Source organism: Lepidochelys kempii, chromosome 1 (genome assembly GCF_965140285.1).
Source record: "Lepidochelys kempii isolate rLepKem1 chromosome 1, rLepKem1.hap1, whole genome shotgun sequence".
Lineage (NCBI taxonomy): Eukaryota > Metazoa > Chordata > Testudines > Cheloniidae > Lepidochelys > Lepidochelys kempii.
The window spans coordinates 295,485,322-295,503,748 of record NC_136380.1 but is presented as its reverse complement, the minus strand read 5'-3'; the positions used below and the strand labels follow the sequence as shown (position 1 = coordinate 295,503,748).

Sequence of the window (18,427 nt, the reverse complement as noted above, 5' to 3'; positions counted from 1 at the left end):
ACCAAACAAGCAACAGTTAAAATTTGTCAGCAATTTTTTGAATATTTTAAATCAAATGCAATTAATCCCCACTTCTGCACCCCATGTTTTCAATTTCACTGTTCCTGCTGCACTTCCTCACAGCCTTCTCTTCTCCACTACTGATTTTACTGGCTATCTATAGTCCATGTATGGTGCAGTTTACAAGTAGCAATATCAGCAGCAGAGACTGTCACACTCTGTTTAATAACAAAATAGAAACTGACTGTGCTCTAAAGTGAAGTGGATAGAGCTGTTTATTTGAGAGAAATAATGGGTCAAACCTTCATAATAGAATTAGGAACTCAAAACTCAGCTCTTCTTCTCTGGGTAGTTCAGCACAGCTTGTGGTTTCACTACCAAACCTGGGCTGAGTTTAGGGCAAACCCCTTCTTCCCTGCTAGGTGACTGTGAGGGATTTGTGTTGCTCAGGTGGCTCTATTTCCAGTAGTTCCCACCATGTTGGCTAGGGCCATCCCAACCACAGATGAAAGCATGGACCTTGTCCCATGGAGCTGACAGTCATAAAAACTACTGAAATCCAAACCCAGGGTAGCAAACTCATTTCACTGTTACCAAACCAAGAGATTTGCTGAACACCTGACAAATCAAAGCATCCACATTTTACAGTCTTCATTAACCAAGAATGGGTTGCAGTAACAGGGTGGTTTGCCTTTTTAACGGCCAGAGACCCACTAATAAGATGCAGCTGAGAAGGGGACAGGTATTCCTTGTAAAGAGCTGCAAGAGAGGGGACTAGAAGCCATGCAATCTGCAATGGAGGATGGTCTCTCTTAGGGACACAGAGACTTAATTTTGTGGACTCTGAGTTTGGGAGCTTTGAACCAGGAACTGGAAGTAAGGGCCTTATGAATTGTTATAGCTGCTTCTTCTCTGAGATCTTATTAAAAAGGAACGTGGTTACTCTGTGAGTTTGTTTTTTAGCTTTCCACTCGCCCAGATCCTTTGAAGCTAACTTATTGATGCCCCAGTTGGGGGAATTAAGGCAGGGCTCACCTGCAGGGCCACCCCTTGTGCAAGGCAGTATGCGGGTCTGGCAGATGCCTTTTATAGTCACTTATTCCACCAAGCAGAAGGCAGTGATATGAATGCACATAAGCCAGTTTGTTAGTGTCCATATTCCTGTCATTTATCAGGGTCTCCTGTTGATTCAGTGTCCTCTAGTGGCAACTTCTTGTCACTGTCATGAATATTTTTCAGAGTAGCAGCCGTGTTAGCCTGTATTCGCAAAAAGAAAAGGAGGACTTGTGCACCTTAGAGACTAACCAATTTATTTGAGCATAAGCTTTCGTGAGCTACAGCTCACTTCATCGGATGCATTCAGTGGAAAATACAGTGAGGAGATTTATATACACACAGAACATGAAAAAATGGGTTTTTATCATACACACTATAAGTATGCATCCGATGAAGTGAGCTGTAGCTCACGAAAGCTTATGCTCAAATAAATTTGTTAGTCTCTAAGGTGCCACAAGTACTCCTTTTCTTTTTGTCATGAATATATTTCCCAAAGTAATGGTAAATGTTGAGTAGTGCATTGGTCCTTTCTTTGTGTATATCACAGGGGACCAGTGTATTATTGTATTGGATCAAATACGTCGGGGAGGTGACTAGGTTGAATGTGTGCATTATTGTGTGTGCGAATATTCAAATCATGCTCTAATGGCAATAGCTTTTGGCATTTGCTGCTTAAGGATCTAAAGAAATTGCTGAAAGTTGTTAGGACCAAGAGAGTCTCATACCTAAGCAAGCTAGCCAAGATCTTCAAAAGTGGTTTGCCATGCACAGCCCACCTTAGAGCAGCTGGCTTTAGGTAAAATAACCTTTTCTTTAAAACCTCTAGATTGGAGAAACATTGAATTGGAATTCAGTGGGGGTAAGGGCTGGTGTATATTTCAATGGGAATGCCACCTATGAGGTTATATGCAGTGTTGATGTAGCTGTGTCAATCCCAGACTATTAGAGAGACAAGGTAGGTGAGGTAATATCCCTTATTGGACCAACTTCTGTTTGGAGAGAGAGACAAGCTTTCATGCTTATGCAGAGTTTTTCTGTGTAAGTGCAAAAGCTTGTCTGTCTCACCAGCAGAAGTTGGTCCGATAAGAGATATTACCTCACCCACCTTGTCATCCATTAGGTTAGTCATTTACTCCCTCTTCTAGCTCCTTCCCCTTGCACTTGAATGGGTAGCTGCTTTTGCCTTTGAGATCTTTCCCCCTAAGTAGTAGTAATAAATTAGCATTTTACATCTTCAGTGTGCTATACAAATATTACTTACCTCACTGGGGAGCCCTGAAGACTAATTAAGGAAGCATTATGACCAAGTTGCACTTGAATCACATCCCTTATTCTTACCTTCTAACTTGTTTCTTGCTCTCCTTTCCTCTTTCATTTACTCTCATTCTTCTGAACTCTCCCTCATTTTATTGTTGGATGTTGCTTCCTGGGTTATGACATCAAATTACCTCATCGTGTTTGTCTGAACTCTGGCTAAGCTCACTAGCAGTGATAGGTGGGCATGCTATGCTATCTTGGGCTGCAGTGCAACAAAGCAACTGTATTACGGTAGGCAGCTTGGAAGAAAATGTGTTTTTAGTTCCTATAACCACAAGCTTCCAATTTAAAAAAGAATATTTCATGATATTACTGATAAGGCAGCAGAATGATTTAATTTTTCAGATAAACAGGGAACATGTTTCTCCTTGAAGTTCTTCATTTCAGTGACTGCAAATAAAGACCCAGAACGTTTCACCGTGCTGTAAAACTTCTGTATCAGACTTCTGGTGTTAGTCAGGAAGAGACAGCAGACCATGACCTAGAATTCTCTTAAAGGTTAAGGAGAATGTCAAGAGAAAAATAATGTGCCATTAATCCTCCCCCAATAAATAATGATCTATTACCATTGGCATTAAAAATAGCAATTGCAGCTGTCTAGCCTACACAGATGGACACGTCTTCTAAACACTTGTGTCTGCATCTTTCATGTGGGATTTAATCCAAGCCTATACTATATTTGATTCTAATAGACTGGCTGGTTCCTACAGGTGCTACATATTGGTGTATATGTCAGCCTTTGTATCCTTAGATCTTTTGATGTATCTTTCTAACATAAGAGAGAATGTACTGGGCCAGATCTTCAGCTGATGTACGTTGGCCTAGCTCTGAAGTCAGTGATTTTGAAGTCAGTCAATTTGCATCAGTTGAGGATCTGTCCCATAAGCTGTCCTATGCAAAAAGTTCAAGCATCATAGGGCTACAATATAAATTATGTCTATTCTGGACAGGAGATATTCATAGTCTCCTTAGAGTTTTCCTTCAGTCAGGGTTCATTTGTTGTTGGTTTTTCTTAGGAGAGCCAGTCCTGATGCTATGATGAGAACCATAATAGACATACTGATATAGCAGTAAGAACTCCCTTGTGCTGCAAAAGAAGCTGTCTGTTACAAGTTAAATTATCTAGAAAAAAATCAATGTCCCAAAGAAGTTCTGTTGTGACTGTTTTATCTTGTCAAAGCTTAGATTGTGGGATGATGATCAGCTCTTCAGCAGCCTGGGTGGGGGCAGTGAGGAAGTACCATGTCCCTGAGACAGCAGCCACTCTGTTTTCCAAGGGGAGGCTCACAAGTGATGGACCTAGAGGGTTGGATAGATCAGTCCTTGTGTTATGGCCTGCACAAGTGGAGCAGGACAAGCATGAGCTGAATGAAGCTCTGAATCTTGACTGAATCTGAGTCTTGTGAGGTAACTCCCTTCTCTTCATGTGTCATTATATAATGCCTGCATCTGTAATTTTCACTCCATGCATCTGAAGAAGTGGTTTTTTACCTACAAAAGTTTATGCCCAAATAAATTTGTTAGTCTTTAAGGTGCCACCGGACTCTTTGTTGTTTTGGAGCTCTGAATGTCTCTTTAACCCTGGTTGTCTTGGACCAAGAGAGACAATCTGCTAAGGAAAGGGTGTCAGAAACTGATGGGGATGGTCAGATCTAGTGGTTGGACCTAGGAAGTTAGAGCTGGAATCAAGTGTCCAGAGCAGGGTTGGAGCAAGGCCAGAGTGAAAGCAAGGCTGGAGCAGGATTAGGAACAGGGCTAGAGCAAGGGCAAGGCTGGATCAGACTGAGGCTTGGCAAATCTGTTGCCACCATCATGCAGGGGAGGGTTCAAAGTCCTAAAGTGATGTGGAGCAGACTGAGCTGCTGTTCCTCCTGCGAGGCCTATGTACCTTTCCTGAGAGTCACCTGACCAGTTACTGACTTGTGGATTGGCTGGAATCTAGCACAGGAATAACTCCTCAGGGTATGTGACTTAATCCGGCTCTGATTCAGGGATGACTCATCACCTTACAAGGGGAAAATCAGAGGAGTTTATGGGAATATTTCTCAATTACTTGAGGCAAGCATTTTGGCTATAGTGGTAGAGTCCAGACTTTCAGTGTGAAGGATCCTTTTGCCCCTCACTTGGTGTCACCTTAAAGGTTCATGTGAAATACTCATTTGTCCAAAAATGTGACATTTTCTGAAGTCTAAATAGTGATTTAAAACATGTAATCAAAACTCTTATTTACTCTGAAGATTGTTTACAGAAGACATGAGGTTTCTTCCTTTATTCTGGGACAGATAAAAAGGGAATTTAATGCACAAGAAAAAGAATAACAGAAAGTAATAAAAGTTTAAGCCAGAGTATAGCAGGACCTTGATATCCTGTGTCTCTGTTATTAGATCAGTGGTGGTGATCGACAATTCATGTGCCTTGTGACAATACTGCTTCAAAAAGCCTTTGATATAGTCCATATCAAGTGGCTATTGAGAAAATTAAGTGATATGGCGTGAGAGAACTCTCCATCATAGTTATTTAACGGGTTCGGAAAGAGGGTAAGAATGATTGGTCAGTTTTCCAGATGAAAGGAGATTGCTGGGATAACACAAGGATCTATACTATGGCTAATGTTTAATGTTAATAATCCTTTGAATGAGGGAGCAAACGGTGCAATGCAGCAAAACGTGTGGATGACAGTTTATTTACATCGGTCACTTCCAGTTTTGACTAAGGAACTTATAGGACCTCTAACAAAGCTTGTCAATTAGGTGACATGATAGCAAACTAAATTGAATATAGACACATGGAAGATAATGCATTTTGGGAAGGATCATTTGAGTTAAAAATTAAATGTAGCCACTCAGGAAACTAATCTAAATATCATTGTGGCTGGTTCAATGAAAACATCTAGTCATTGCACACTAAAGATAAAACCAAACAATATGTTAGAAAGGGATAGAGAGCACTATTGAAACTATTATGCTGCCATAATATTTGAATCAATAGTGTACCCTGAGCTGTACTCAGAATGCTGAGTTCAGTGTGAGTTACTCTATTTCAAAAAGCATGTAGGAGAAAGAAAAAAAGGGTGAGAGAAGCATAATAGAAACAATCGCCTCTTCAGAGGCAGTGTGGTTGAGCGAATTGTCTGTTTGACCTGAGAATTCAGGAGACCTGGGTTCTATTCCTGGTTCTACTGCTGAACTACTATGTGACCTTGAGAAAATCAGTTCACCTCTTTGTGCCTGTTTCCCCTTCTACCTGTTGTCTGTATTCTTCATTCAGACTATAAATTCTTTTGTGTCATGAGTTTTCCTTCACTGGATAGACAAGTTTAGACTGGAGGCACAAACTTTTAACAGTGACAGTAATTAACAGTTGGAATAATTTACTGAGGGCTATGATGGATTCTCCATCACTCAAAATTTTAAAATCAAGACTGGATATTTTTCTAAGATCTTGATCAAATAGGAATTAATTCAGGGAAATCATGTGGTCTGTGTTATGCAGGAGGTCAGCCTAAATGATCACAATGGTCCCTTCTGGTCTTAAAAAAATCTATGAATTTCTATGTGTTTGCACAGTGCCTAGCCCAATGAGGCCTGATCTTGATTGGGACCTCTAGGTAGGCACTACTGTAATACAGTCTTCCCAAGCCGTTATTTGTTTTAGAGTAGCACCTAGAGCGGAGATGAAAAATACTAGGACTATTTTTAGGGCAGTGACATGGCAGAGGAATGTGAAATATTGATAGGCACAGAGAGGTTCAGTCACTTATATTTACCTTTTCCGTATTACAGAATGCCTCTTGGCATGTCTTCTGTTGTACACTGCATTACCGAATCGATGGCAATGTTGAATAAGATTGCAGACATGACACCCCCTGATGTACTCCTGTTTTGACTTCAAATCTGAGCCACTCTGATCAACACTTCATGTAAAGTTGAAATAGAAGCTTTAAACCAGCTTGCTCTTTTCTGAGAATGCTATTAACTGTCTCTGATATACAATGGACTATGATCTTACACAATACTTTGCTTGGCACAGATAAAAGTGTGATACCATGCCAGTTATTACAACCACTGAGAGTTCCTTTCTTTGGTATCTTCACTATAACTCCATTGGTCCACTCATCTGGCACTTTTTCCCTTTCCCAGATGGATGTAAATAGAGGGGCCAGGATGGATGCTGCTAATTTAGGATTTACCTTGAACAATTCTGCATTCAAGTTATCCTTGTCAGGAGTTTTCCCATTTTTTAAGGATTTGATGGCTTGAATGATCTCTTCCTTAGTTGGGGTGTCTGTTTATATCAAGATCTTCTGTCTCCTGGATGTTTGCTCCCTGTTCATCAATTCTTTGAAATGCTCTGTCCAGCGCATTTCTGTTCTTTTTCAGTTGTTAATAGGTGTCCTTGTTTGTTCCTGATAAGAAGACCTGGACTTCGCAGATGGTGTCACTCTCGAATCACATACCCAACCATATACAAGAAAAAACAACTCGACTCAACGCATTCAGCCAGAAAATTGGACCGAAAATCAATTGCAATAAGACAGATATCATGACCTTTAATATTGCCTCACCATCACCACTACGGATAGAGGATTATGTTCTCACCCACATAGAAACATTCACATACTTGGGCAGCACCATCAGCCAGGACATCCGGAACAAAACCAATAAAGCCAGGAACACCTTCAGGAGCTTAAATACAGTCTGGAAATCATCAAAATACAACACCAAAACCAAACTCAAGATTTATCAGAGCTGCTTACTTTCAACACTACTTTATAGTACAGAATGCTGGGGAATGAGAAAGTATGACATGTCCAAACTGTCTTCATTCCATACAACCTGCCTCAGCAAAATCCTCTGTATCTTTTGGCCCAGAACAATCTCAAACCAATATCTATTGACACAGTGCAGCCAACAGGATCTGAGCACCATCATTGCAAGGAGGCATTGGAGATGGATCGATCATGTGCTTTGGATGGAAACTGATTCCATCACCAGAGTAGCAATAAGATGGACACCTGAAGGCAAGTGAAAATGAGGCCTTCCAAAAACAACATGGTGAAAAGCTGTGGAAGCCAAGCTGAAAAACCTGGGGCACAGCTGGGGAACCATTGAAAGACTTGCCAGAAACAGAGAGGAGTGGAGGAGTTTCGTCACTCCCCTAAAAGCCAGAGGTGAAACAGGAACATGATGATGATGATGATATTACAGAAACAAGGGGACATTCACAAAGGTTGAAAAAAGCCAGTGATGCTAAAAAGTGTGGTAACTAATTAGCCCATGGAACTCACTGCCTCAAGATATTATGGAGACAAAGAGCTTAGTAGGAAAAAAAGAACTTAGACTTTCTATATAGAGAATAAAAACATCATTCACAGTTCAATATAATTTTTATAATTAGTATTTTGCTCTCATATTTCATGAAAAACCAGCTGCCTGAAGCTAGGGACTAGTGTTCCATAACATAGCAGAGTTGTCTGTTATGGAAGTATTACACTTTCATCTGAAACATCTAGTATTGGATAAACATGCTTAAAGACTGGCCAGTGGTCCGATATGGTATGATTGATAAATTTCATGGGACAGATGGGACCATTGTAGTCATTTAGTCTGACCTCTTGCATAATGCAAGTTGTAGAATTTCATGCGGTAATTCCAGCATCATGCTTGATAACTTGTGATTGGTTAGAGCATAATTTGTAGAAAGACATCCATTCTTGATTTAAACTCTTTGAGTGATGGAGACTCTACAAACAAATAAATAATATTCCATCCCTCGTTACGCTGTTCCAATGGCTAATTCTTATGTTCTCTCCCAATGTTTTTCTTCTTTGCAAAGATCCCCTTATTTCATAAAGGTTGCAGGAATGCTAACCAATCTTTTTTTCACTTTTTAAATAGTGTATCATGCATTGCAATTCAAGTTGGCATTTGAAGTTTATAACTATGTAGTTGGAGAATGTAAGGTCTGTAGTAACTTTTCTCTTTGGTACATTGTTTGGACCAAGCTCTGTCCTTGGATGCACATGCATAGCTCCCTCTGAAATCAATCAGAGCTCTTTGTAGGCAGCCAAGGGGCCTGGGTGTGCATATTTAATTCTTCAAGGATTACTTCCAAAACAAATTGTTCCCGATCAAAAGTTCTTTATAAGGTAACACAGGTTTACTGCCAAAGAAGTCTTAATTTTACATGAAGTATTTTGCTTGGTATATGCTGCACAATTTATAAATGGCATGTGCAGTATTTGGTGCACTTGATAGAAAACTGGAAATCTACTTTTGCAGTGATGTGACATATTGATCAATGAGCAATGTGAACATGCTGAAGATCAGCACTCTTTATACAGTGGTTCTGTTAGTTTCTTGGCGGACATAAGCCATCACTAATATGTGACTTTGTATTTTCAGTCTGTTTAGACCCCTTTGTGTAAAGGGATCTAATGATCAAAGTGTAGGGTGTACAAAATGGAACAGGCTGCTTGGATTTCAATCACTGTTTCAGCACTGGATGGCCATGGCCTGATCATATGAAAAAAAAAATCTTTAAAATGAGATTACTACCCACATATGTGTGCAGTGACCAAAACTGTCCTGACAACATCACAGGCAAGACTCCGGCCTGCCCCTCTCATGAGGCAGCCCGGGAGAGGGCTAGGTACGGAAAATGGCCTTAAATCACCTTCTTGCCTCCTGAATTAAAGGAAGGTGACATGCCCAGAACAGCGACTTATCCTGGCTTTCAACAGCCCTGCTATAGACTGCTCTGAGAATATCCCATCCTGCCTTCAACATGGTCCCTTTCTCTTCTGGCCATGCCCTTATCCTTTGGTTATGGGAGTGGGGAGTGGTGTAGAGTACTTAAATATGGGGATGTGTGGACGCAAATTCAGCTGTGTTGGCCTCTGGGAGCTATCCCAGAGTGCTCCATTGTGACCACTCTGGACAGCACTCTCAAATCAGATGCACTGGCCAGGTAGACAGGAAAAGGCCCGCAAACTTTTGAATCTCATTTCCTGTTTGGCCAGTGTGGCAAGCTGCAGGTGAATGCAGAGCTCATCAGCAGAGGTGACCATGCAGAGCTCATCAGCAGAGGTGACCATGATGGAGTCCCAGAATCGCAAAAGAGCTCCAGCATGGGTCGAACGGGAGGTACAGGATCTGATCGCTGTATGGGGAGAGGAATCCGTGCTATCAGAACTCTGTTCCAGTTTTCAAAATGCCAAAACATTTGTCAAAATCTCCCAGGACATGAAGGACAGAAGCCATAATAGGGACCCGAAGCAGCGCTGCTTGAAACTTAAGGAGCTGAGGCAAGCCTAGCAGAAAAAAACAGCCGCTCCGGGTCAGAGCCCCAAACATGATGGTTCTATGATGAGCTGCATGCCATTTTAGGGGGTTCAGCCACCACTACCCCAACCATGTGCTTTGACTCCTTCAATGGAGAGGGAGGCAACACGGAAGCAGGTTTTGGGGACGAGGAAGATTATGATGATGATGAGGTTGTAGATAGCTCACAGCAAGCAAGCGGAGAAACCGGTTTTCCCAACAGCCAGGAACTGTTTCTCACCCTGGACCTGGACCCAGTACCCCCCAAACTCACCCAAGGCTGCCTCCCGGACCCGCCAGGTAGAGAAGGGACCTCTGATGAGTGTACCTTCTTAAATAGTATACATGGTTTAAAAGCAAGCGTGTTTAATGATTAATTTGCCCTGGCATTTGCGGCCAGTACAGCTACTGGAAAAGTCTGTTAACGTGTCTGGGGATGGAGCAGAAATCCTCCAGGGACATCTCCATAAAGCTCTCCTGGATGTACTCCCAAAGCCTTATCAAAAAGTTTCTGGGGAGGGCAGCCTTATTCCATCCACCATTGTAGGACACTTTACCACGCCAGGCCAGTAGCACGTAGTCAGGAATAATTGCAGAACAAAGCATTGCAGCGTATGTTTGCTGGTGTTCAAACAACATCCATTCTTTATCTCTCTGTGTTATCCTCAGGAAAGCGATATCATTCATGGTCACCTGGTTGAAATAGGGTGCTTTTCTTAAGGGGACATTCAGAGGTGGCTGTTCTTGCTGGGCTGTTTGCCTGTGGCTGAACAGAAATGTTCCCCGCTGTTAGCCACGGGGAGGGGGAAGGGGTTAGCCACACGGTGGGGGAAAGCAAAATGCGACCTTGTAATGAAAGCACATGTGCTATGTATGTAATGTTAACAGCAAGGTTTACTGTGAAAGAGTGTACCCATATAAAATGTCTTTTTAAATACCACTGACCCTTTTTTTTTCGGCACCAGCTGCATTGTTTCAAGGATCACAGGATCTTCTCTTTCTCAGAGGCTAGCAAAGATTAGAAGGTGAAAAAAATGCACTTGCGATGAAATGTTCTCTGAGCTCACGCTGTTCTCACACACTGACAGAGCACAGAGGAATGCGTAGAGGCAGACAATGTCAGAGTGCAGGAAAGCACAAAATGACTGGGAGGAGAGGTGGCGGGGTGAAGAGGGTAAGTGGCAGGCTGAAGAGAGGGCCGAAGCTGATAGGTGGCGGCAGCGTGATGAGAGGAGGCAGGATTCAATGATGAGGTTGCTGGAGGATCAAACTAATATGCTCCAGCATATGGTTGAGCTGCAGGAAAGGCAGGAGCAGAGACCGCTGCTACAGCCCCTGTGTAACCAACCACCCTCCTCCCCAAGTTCCATAGCCTCCTCACCCAGATGCCCAAGAATGTGGTGGGGGGGCCTCCGGCCACCCAGCCACTCCACCCCAGAGGATTGCCCAAGCAACAGAAGACTGGCATTCAATAAGTTTTAAAGTTTTAAACTTTTAAAGTGCTGTGTGGCCTTGTCCTTCCCTCCTCCACCACCCCTCCTGGCGCTTCTCTCCTCCACCACCCCTCCTGAGCTACCTTGGTAGTTGTCCCCCTATTTGTGTGATGAATTAATAAAGAATGCATGAATGTGAAGCAACAATGACTTTATTGCCTCTGCAAGCGGTGATTGAAGGGAGGACGGGAGGGTCGTTAGATTACAGGGAAGCAGAGTGAACCAAGGGAGGTGTGGTTTCATCAAGGAGAAACAAACAGAACTTTCACACCGTAGCCTGGCCAGTCATGAAACTGGTTTTCAAAGCTTCTCTGATGTGCACTGCGCCCTCCTGTGCTCTTCTAACCACCCTGGTGTCTGGCAGCATGTAACCAGTGGCCAGGAGATTTGCCTCAATGTCCCACCCCACCATAAACGTCTCCCCCTTACTCTCACAGATATTGTGGAGCGCACAGCAAGCAGTAATAACAATGGGAATATTGGTTTCGCTGAGGTCTAAGCGAGTCAGTAAACTGCGCCAGCGTGCTTTTAAATGTCCAAATGCACGTTCTACTACCATTCTGCACTTGCTCAGCCTGTAGTTGAACAGCTCCTGACTACTGTCCAGGCTGCCTGTGTATGGCTTCATGAGCCATGGCATTAAGGGGTAGGCTGGGTCCCCAAGGATAACTATTGGCATTTCAACATCCCCAGCGGTTATTTTCTGGTCTGGGAAGGAAGTCCCTTCCTGCAGCTTTTGAAACAGACCAGAGTTCCTGAAGATGCGAGCGTCATGTACCTTTCCCAGCTATCCCACGTTGATGTTGGTGAAACGTCCCTTGTGATCCACCAGTGCTTGCAGCACTATTGAAAAGTACCCCTTGCGGTTTATGTACTCGGCAGCTTGGTGCTCCGGTGCCAAGATAGGGATATGGGTTCTGTCTATGGCCCCACCACAGTTAGGGAATCCCATTGCAGCAAAGCCATGCATTAAGACCTGCACATTTCCCAGAATGACTACCCTTGATATCAGCAGATCTTTGATTGAGTTGGCTACTTGCATCACAGCAATCCCCACAGTAGATTTGCCCACTCCAAATTGATTCCTGACTGACCAGTAGCTGTCTGGCATTGCAAGCTTCCACAGGGCTATTGCCACTCACTTCTCAACTGTGAGGGCTGCTCTCATCTTGGTATTCTGGCGCTTCAGGGCAGGGGAAAGCAAGTCACAAAGTTCCATGAAAGTGCCCTTTATGCATGCGAAAGTTTCACAGCCACTGGGAATCTTCCCAGACCCGCAACACTATGCGGTCTCACCTGTCTGTGCTTGTTTCCCGGGCTCAGAATAGGCATTACACGGCATGAACCTGCCCCATTAGCACCATGATGCGCACATTGTCAGGGCCCGTGCTTTGGGAGAAGTCTGTGTCCATGTCCTCATCACTCTCGTCACTGTGCTGACGTCGCCCATGCGCCCGGTTTCGCTTTGGCAGGTTCTGGTGCTGCATATACTGCTGGATAATGCGTGTGGTGTTTAATGTGCTCATAATTGCCAAAGTGATCTGAGCGGGCTCCATGCTTGCCGTTGTATGGTGTCTGCATGGAAAAAAGGTGCGGAACGATTGTCTGCCGTTGCTCTGATGGAGGGAGGGGCAACTGACGTCATGGCTTACAGGATTGGCTTACAGGGAATTAAAATCAACAAAAGGGGTGGCTTTACATCAAGGAGAATCAAGAACAACTGTCACACAGAATGGCCCCCTCAAGGGTTGAACTCAAACCCCTGGATTTAGCAGGCCAATGCTCAACCCACTGAGCTATCCCTCCCCCCTGTATTCCAGGCAGGACTGAATCTCCATTAAACTTTTCAAGGTGCCCCTGACAGACGTCACCGAAATGATTGTGGGCTGTTGATTTCACGGAGAGAGGAACGGGGGAGCAAATGAATACAAAACCAATCTGGTCTATTTCTTGTTTTGATCCACTCTATCTATCTTTGACATATTTGGCTGGCAGCAGATGGTGCAGTAGGACTGCTAGCCATCCTCATCTCCTGGCTGCTCACCAGAAGACTGTGCAATAGGACTGCCGGCAGGACTAAAGAGAATGACCTGGTTGAGTCACTCCTGTTTTAGTTCCTGCACCCATGTCTGCCCAGGCGCTCCTGACCGACCTTACCGAGATGGCCAAGAGCACCTTGGACACGATGACGATGATTATCAGGCCTATTGCACCGTCTGCTGCCAAAAGGCAATGAGCTGCTGCTGTGTAGGAATGCAGGACTGTGTCTGCCAGCACCCAGGAGACGTACGGTGACAGTGAGCTGAGCGGGCTCCACGCTTGCCGTGGTATGGCGTCTGCACAGGTAACTCAGGAAAAAAGTTGTGAAACGATTGTCTGCCATTGCTTTCACGGAGGGAGGGAGGGCGGGCATGACGATGTACCCAGAACCACCCGCGACAATGTTTTTGCCCCATTAGACATTGGGATCTCAACCCAGAATTCCAATGGGCGGCAGAGACTGCGGGAACTGTGGGATAGCTACCCACAGTGCAACTCTCCGGAAGTCGATGCTAGCCTCGGTACTGTGGAAGCACTCCGCCGAGTTAATGCACTTAGCGCATTTTGTGTGGGGACACACACAGTCGACTATATAAAAATGATTTCTAAAAAACCGACTTCTATAAATTCGACCTAATTTCGTAGTGTAGACATACCCTAAGAGAAAAATATGCCTAAAAGGTTCCTTGTTTGTCTAAACACCACCTTATTGCATGTGACCTTCAGTAATAACTCCTCCAAAACAGCCAATGTCACGACTGTCTTTTTCTTGCACAAATGCAAGATTGGTGAAGTGGGCTAGTCTGCTAAGTATTTGGGAAGAACTATTTTTCTATTTTGTATATGTTCAGTTTTGTCTTGCCTTCACGATTCTTATTATTATTTCCTCGGAACTAGTACCATCTTGGCTGATGGTACTTTTAAGATACGTTAAATTGTCCACCTTCTCCAAGTTCTCTTCTTTAATTTTGATTTCTGTCCCTATAGTCTCCATTAACATGACTACATTTCTTTGCATTGTATCTCAAACCTATCTTCTCCATTACTTCTTTTACTTGGTTTGTGCATTTTAGTAGTCCGTTGGCATCTTTATTGACAAGAGCGATGTCGTCAGCAAAATCTAAATCAAACAGCCTTGAATTGTTCCATTTTAGGCCATATGTATCACTGTTGCATTGTTTTAATCCATAGTCAATGACTAGCGTAAACAAAAAGGGAGACAGGACACATCCCTGCCTTACACCTATCTTGATGCTGAATGGCTTACTCAATCCATTTTCCATTTTAATGCAGCATTTTAAGTTTGCGTAGAATTCTTTCATAATGTTAATTAATTTTGTTGGCATTCCATATTGTCCCACAACTTTCCACATTGTTTTTCTGTTTACACTATCAAGTGCCTTTTGAAAGGCATGAAAAACATCTCCCTCAAGACAAAACTGAATGTGTACAAAGCAATTGTTATCACCATCATAACATACAGCAGAGAGACATGGCAACTTACCAAGAAAGGTACACAAAAGCTGGATGCATTTCATCACACATGTCTGAGAAGAATATTGGGAATAACATACAGAGATAGGAAGATGAATGAAGAAGTCAGAAAAATTACTGGACAGGGCACCCTCTGACAAATAATCAACAAAAGAAGACCTCACTGTCTGGGACATGTGCTGACAATGGAAAAAGAATGCCTACCAAATACTACCCTTGAATGGAAGCCAGAAAATGCAAGAAGAAAGAGAGGAAGACCACGAATAACATCAAAACAAACAGTTCTGAACTACAGGAAGCACCTCAATATGAAATGGGAAGAGTTGGAGAAAAGGGCAGTTGACAGGCAAGGATGGCGAATGTGGGTAGCCCAATGTGCAGCAAAGCATGGGGACAAAGATCTAAGGTAATTTGTCTATTACAATATATGATATAGTGGTTGCCAATAAAAGTCAACTTCCCTTGCACCATACTTATTAAATTTAACCGTGATATTTCCTATAATTAAAACAGGATGTACTGTAGTGTGAAGCCAGATATCACAGAGTAGATGTTGTGAGTGGTTGCTGGTTTCTTCTTTCACCATGACTGCTATACTCTCTGAGTGTTGCATGGTGCTGGATTGCAGACTCTTTCCCCCATTCTGTAAACACGATTTAAGCATGATTGCTATAGTTTATACTCAGAAATGAGGTCTATAGCTACAACGAATGAGATACAAAAGCCTTTAAAATTCATGGATTATGTTGGTACAGTTCCTAGCAAAATGGGGCCCAACCTGGCAAGAGCCTTTAGGTGCTACTACAACATAAATGTTAAATAATACATTAAACTGATAAACAGCAGAGAGAGTCCCTTTCTTTTGTGAATTGTTCAAAACAGGTGACTCCAGCCACACTGTGTGTGGGAATCTTGTGCTCTTTCCTCAGGAATAAGGTCCCTTTCTATGTGGCCATGGAGATGAAAATCTCAAGCCTCCACTCTTTTAGGAAGGTAATGTTCAGAAGGACTGCTGTGTTTCACCCCAGAGGTAGCTGCATTTCAGTGGTAGCTGAATGATCCCTTCTGATATACTCTATTTGAAGAACACTCTAGGATGCTTCAGAATGAAAGGATCTATATAAAATATTTGCAAATATTGAGCCAGACCATCTGATTTGTTTCCACATGTGGAATGGCTGGGCATAGAAGTGAGGAGTCCTGGCTTTGTTGCAGCACATCTTTCCCGTCCCTAACTGCCCACCCCAGGACCCCACCCCTTATCCAACTCCCCCTTCTCCCTGTCCCCTGACTGCCCCGACCCCTATCTACACCCCTGCCCCCTGACAGGCCCCCCGGGACCCCCGACACATCCAATCCCCCCCACTCCTTGTACCCTGACCGCCCCTTCTCCGGACCCCTGTCCCTAACTGCTCCCCCAGGACCTCACCCCCATCCAACCCCCCCCCCCGCTCCCTATCCCATCCCTTATCCAAGCCCCACTGCTCACTGTCTCTTGACCACCTCCACCCCATCCAACCACCCACTGTCCCCTGGCTGGCCCCCGGGACCTCCTGCCCCTTATCCAACCCACCCCACCCTCCTCCCCCTGCCCCCTTACCATGCCTTTCAGAGTGGCAGGACAGGCTTATTGGAAAGCCTGAGAGGTGGGCGGGCGCAAACTGTTCTATCTGTGTGGCTGCGTGGCTGTGAGGGAGGGGGGACAGCAGGGGAGGCACCGGGGACTAGTCTTCCCGGCCGGGAGCTCAGGGCCGGGCAGGATGGTCTCACGGGCCAGAGGTGGCCTGCGGGCCGTAGGTTGCCTACCTCTGGCTTCGAGCCTCTTCACCCGACGCACAACAGCAGTGCAGCTGCATCGGTGCAGCTCTGCTGATGTAAATTTGTAGCGTAGACCTGCCCTCTGAATAAATTTCCTAGACATGAAGAGCTGTGTTAAGGTTGAAAGTTTGTGTCTGTCACCAACAGACATTAGTCCAATAAAAGATATTACCTCTCCCATCTTCCCTCTAACATTTTATGGATATTTCCAGAGTACCGGAGCCTTCCAGCAGAGAGGAGTATTGTTTCAGCTGCTTTGGCTTTGAATGCTTTTACTAGAGAATTAGGAAAATATACAAAGAGATGATCAATACCATATAAAAATGTACAAGAAGACTTAAAGAAATAATCTAGGTCCTGATTCTGCAGCCACGTGTGCTCAACCTTATGCACATGAGTAGATAATGAAATTAAGTATGTGCATAACTGTTTGACAGATCAAGGCCCAAATCTTTTTAGAATGGTAGCTCTGTTAGTCTGTATCAGCAAAAACAATGAGGAGTCCTTGTGGCACTTTAGAGATTAACACATTTATTTGGGCATAAGCTTTCATGGCTAACAGAAAAACAAATAAATGTGTTAGTCTCTAAAGTGCCACAAATCTTTTTACAGTGCAAAGTTAAATTTAAACCAATTTGCCTGAATAAAAGTACAGCAATGGAAGTTGACAGTTCAGTTTAAAATTTTATATGCCACCTAAGTGTTCTCTGGAATGACAGCCAATTTCCTGGGCTTCCATTTGTTCCTTTACTGTTGCTAAAATGTACTTTGTTCAAACTTCCTCTTAACTGATGAAAGACAAATAAAGACTAATGTCAGGTCACAGAGCCATTATGTCCTAGTTCACCTACAGCCTTAGTGGTGTGTTTGGTCACTTGAACTTCCCTGCCAATGGACAGAGGGTGATATGGAAAGACACTCTTTTATTTCTGAATACCGGATACTTGCAAAATGGTTAAAATGGTTAGTTTTAACTATGAATCTTGAGCTGAGTCCCTTAGCAATTCAAGGAGCTACAGTTTTGTCAGTAAAGGCAAAGTCAGGATTTTAATAGACTTGGATGTAATTGTTCCATGCTTCACTCTCTTTCATGCTACTCATCACAGCAGCAGTTTAAAACAATACAACTTCAGCCTTCAGGCCAACAGAACTTCAACCTTCAGGCCAACAGAGGCGACCATTGTTCTGTATCTGAGGTCGCCCATCCATAAGACTCTTAGAACAGATTATTTTCTTTGCATCTCAATCAAACAACTGGAAACTGGTCAACAGTAGCAAGTCTGCATGCTGCTCGTGATAAATGGATGCTTCCTCTTTCTCCACCACAGACACATTAAATTTAGCTCAGTCAATGGTGGTCTTGACTTCTGTCAATTCTAAAGAGTTAGAAGAGACACTGTAGGTTAGGGAGGGAGTATGGCGTGTAGTGATTCATGTCTAAATCTTCATTAAAATCTGACTTTTCCTTCTACCTTTCTCTCTGGGGCAGGGGCGGCAGGTTTGTATAATTTTTGGTGGTGCCCAGAATGGGTCCAAGTCCTGCCCCCACATGCCTACCTTGTAAGCCGATAAATATATTTTAAAATAATGTAAAAATGTGAGGGCTCTGGGGTGGGGCTGGTGATGAGAGGTTTGGGGTTTAGGAGGGGCTCAAGCAGAGGGTTGCGTAGGAGGTGAGGGCTGTGGGATGGGGCTGGTGATGAGGGGTTCATGACACATGAGGGAGCTCAGGGCAGGGGCAGAGGGTTGGGGTGTGGGAGGGTGAGGGCTCTTGCCGGGGGTGCAGGCTCTGGGGTGGGGCGGGTCCAGGGATGAGGAGTTTGGGGTACAGGCTGTTACCTCAAGGGGAATAAGGCAACGCTTCAGAAAGGAAAACTTTAGAAATGG

At 43.8% G+C, this 18,427-nt stretch overlaps 1 long non-coding RNA gene across 3 annotated transcripts in view; it reads left to right on the top strand.

The window, feature by feature from the left end:
* LOC140905183 (uncharacterized) overlaps window positions 1-18,427 on the top strand; it is a 111,528-nt gene that overhangs the window by 49,231 nt on the left and 43,870 nt on the right. The gene's annotated exons all lie outside the window — the stretch shown is intronic.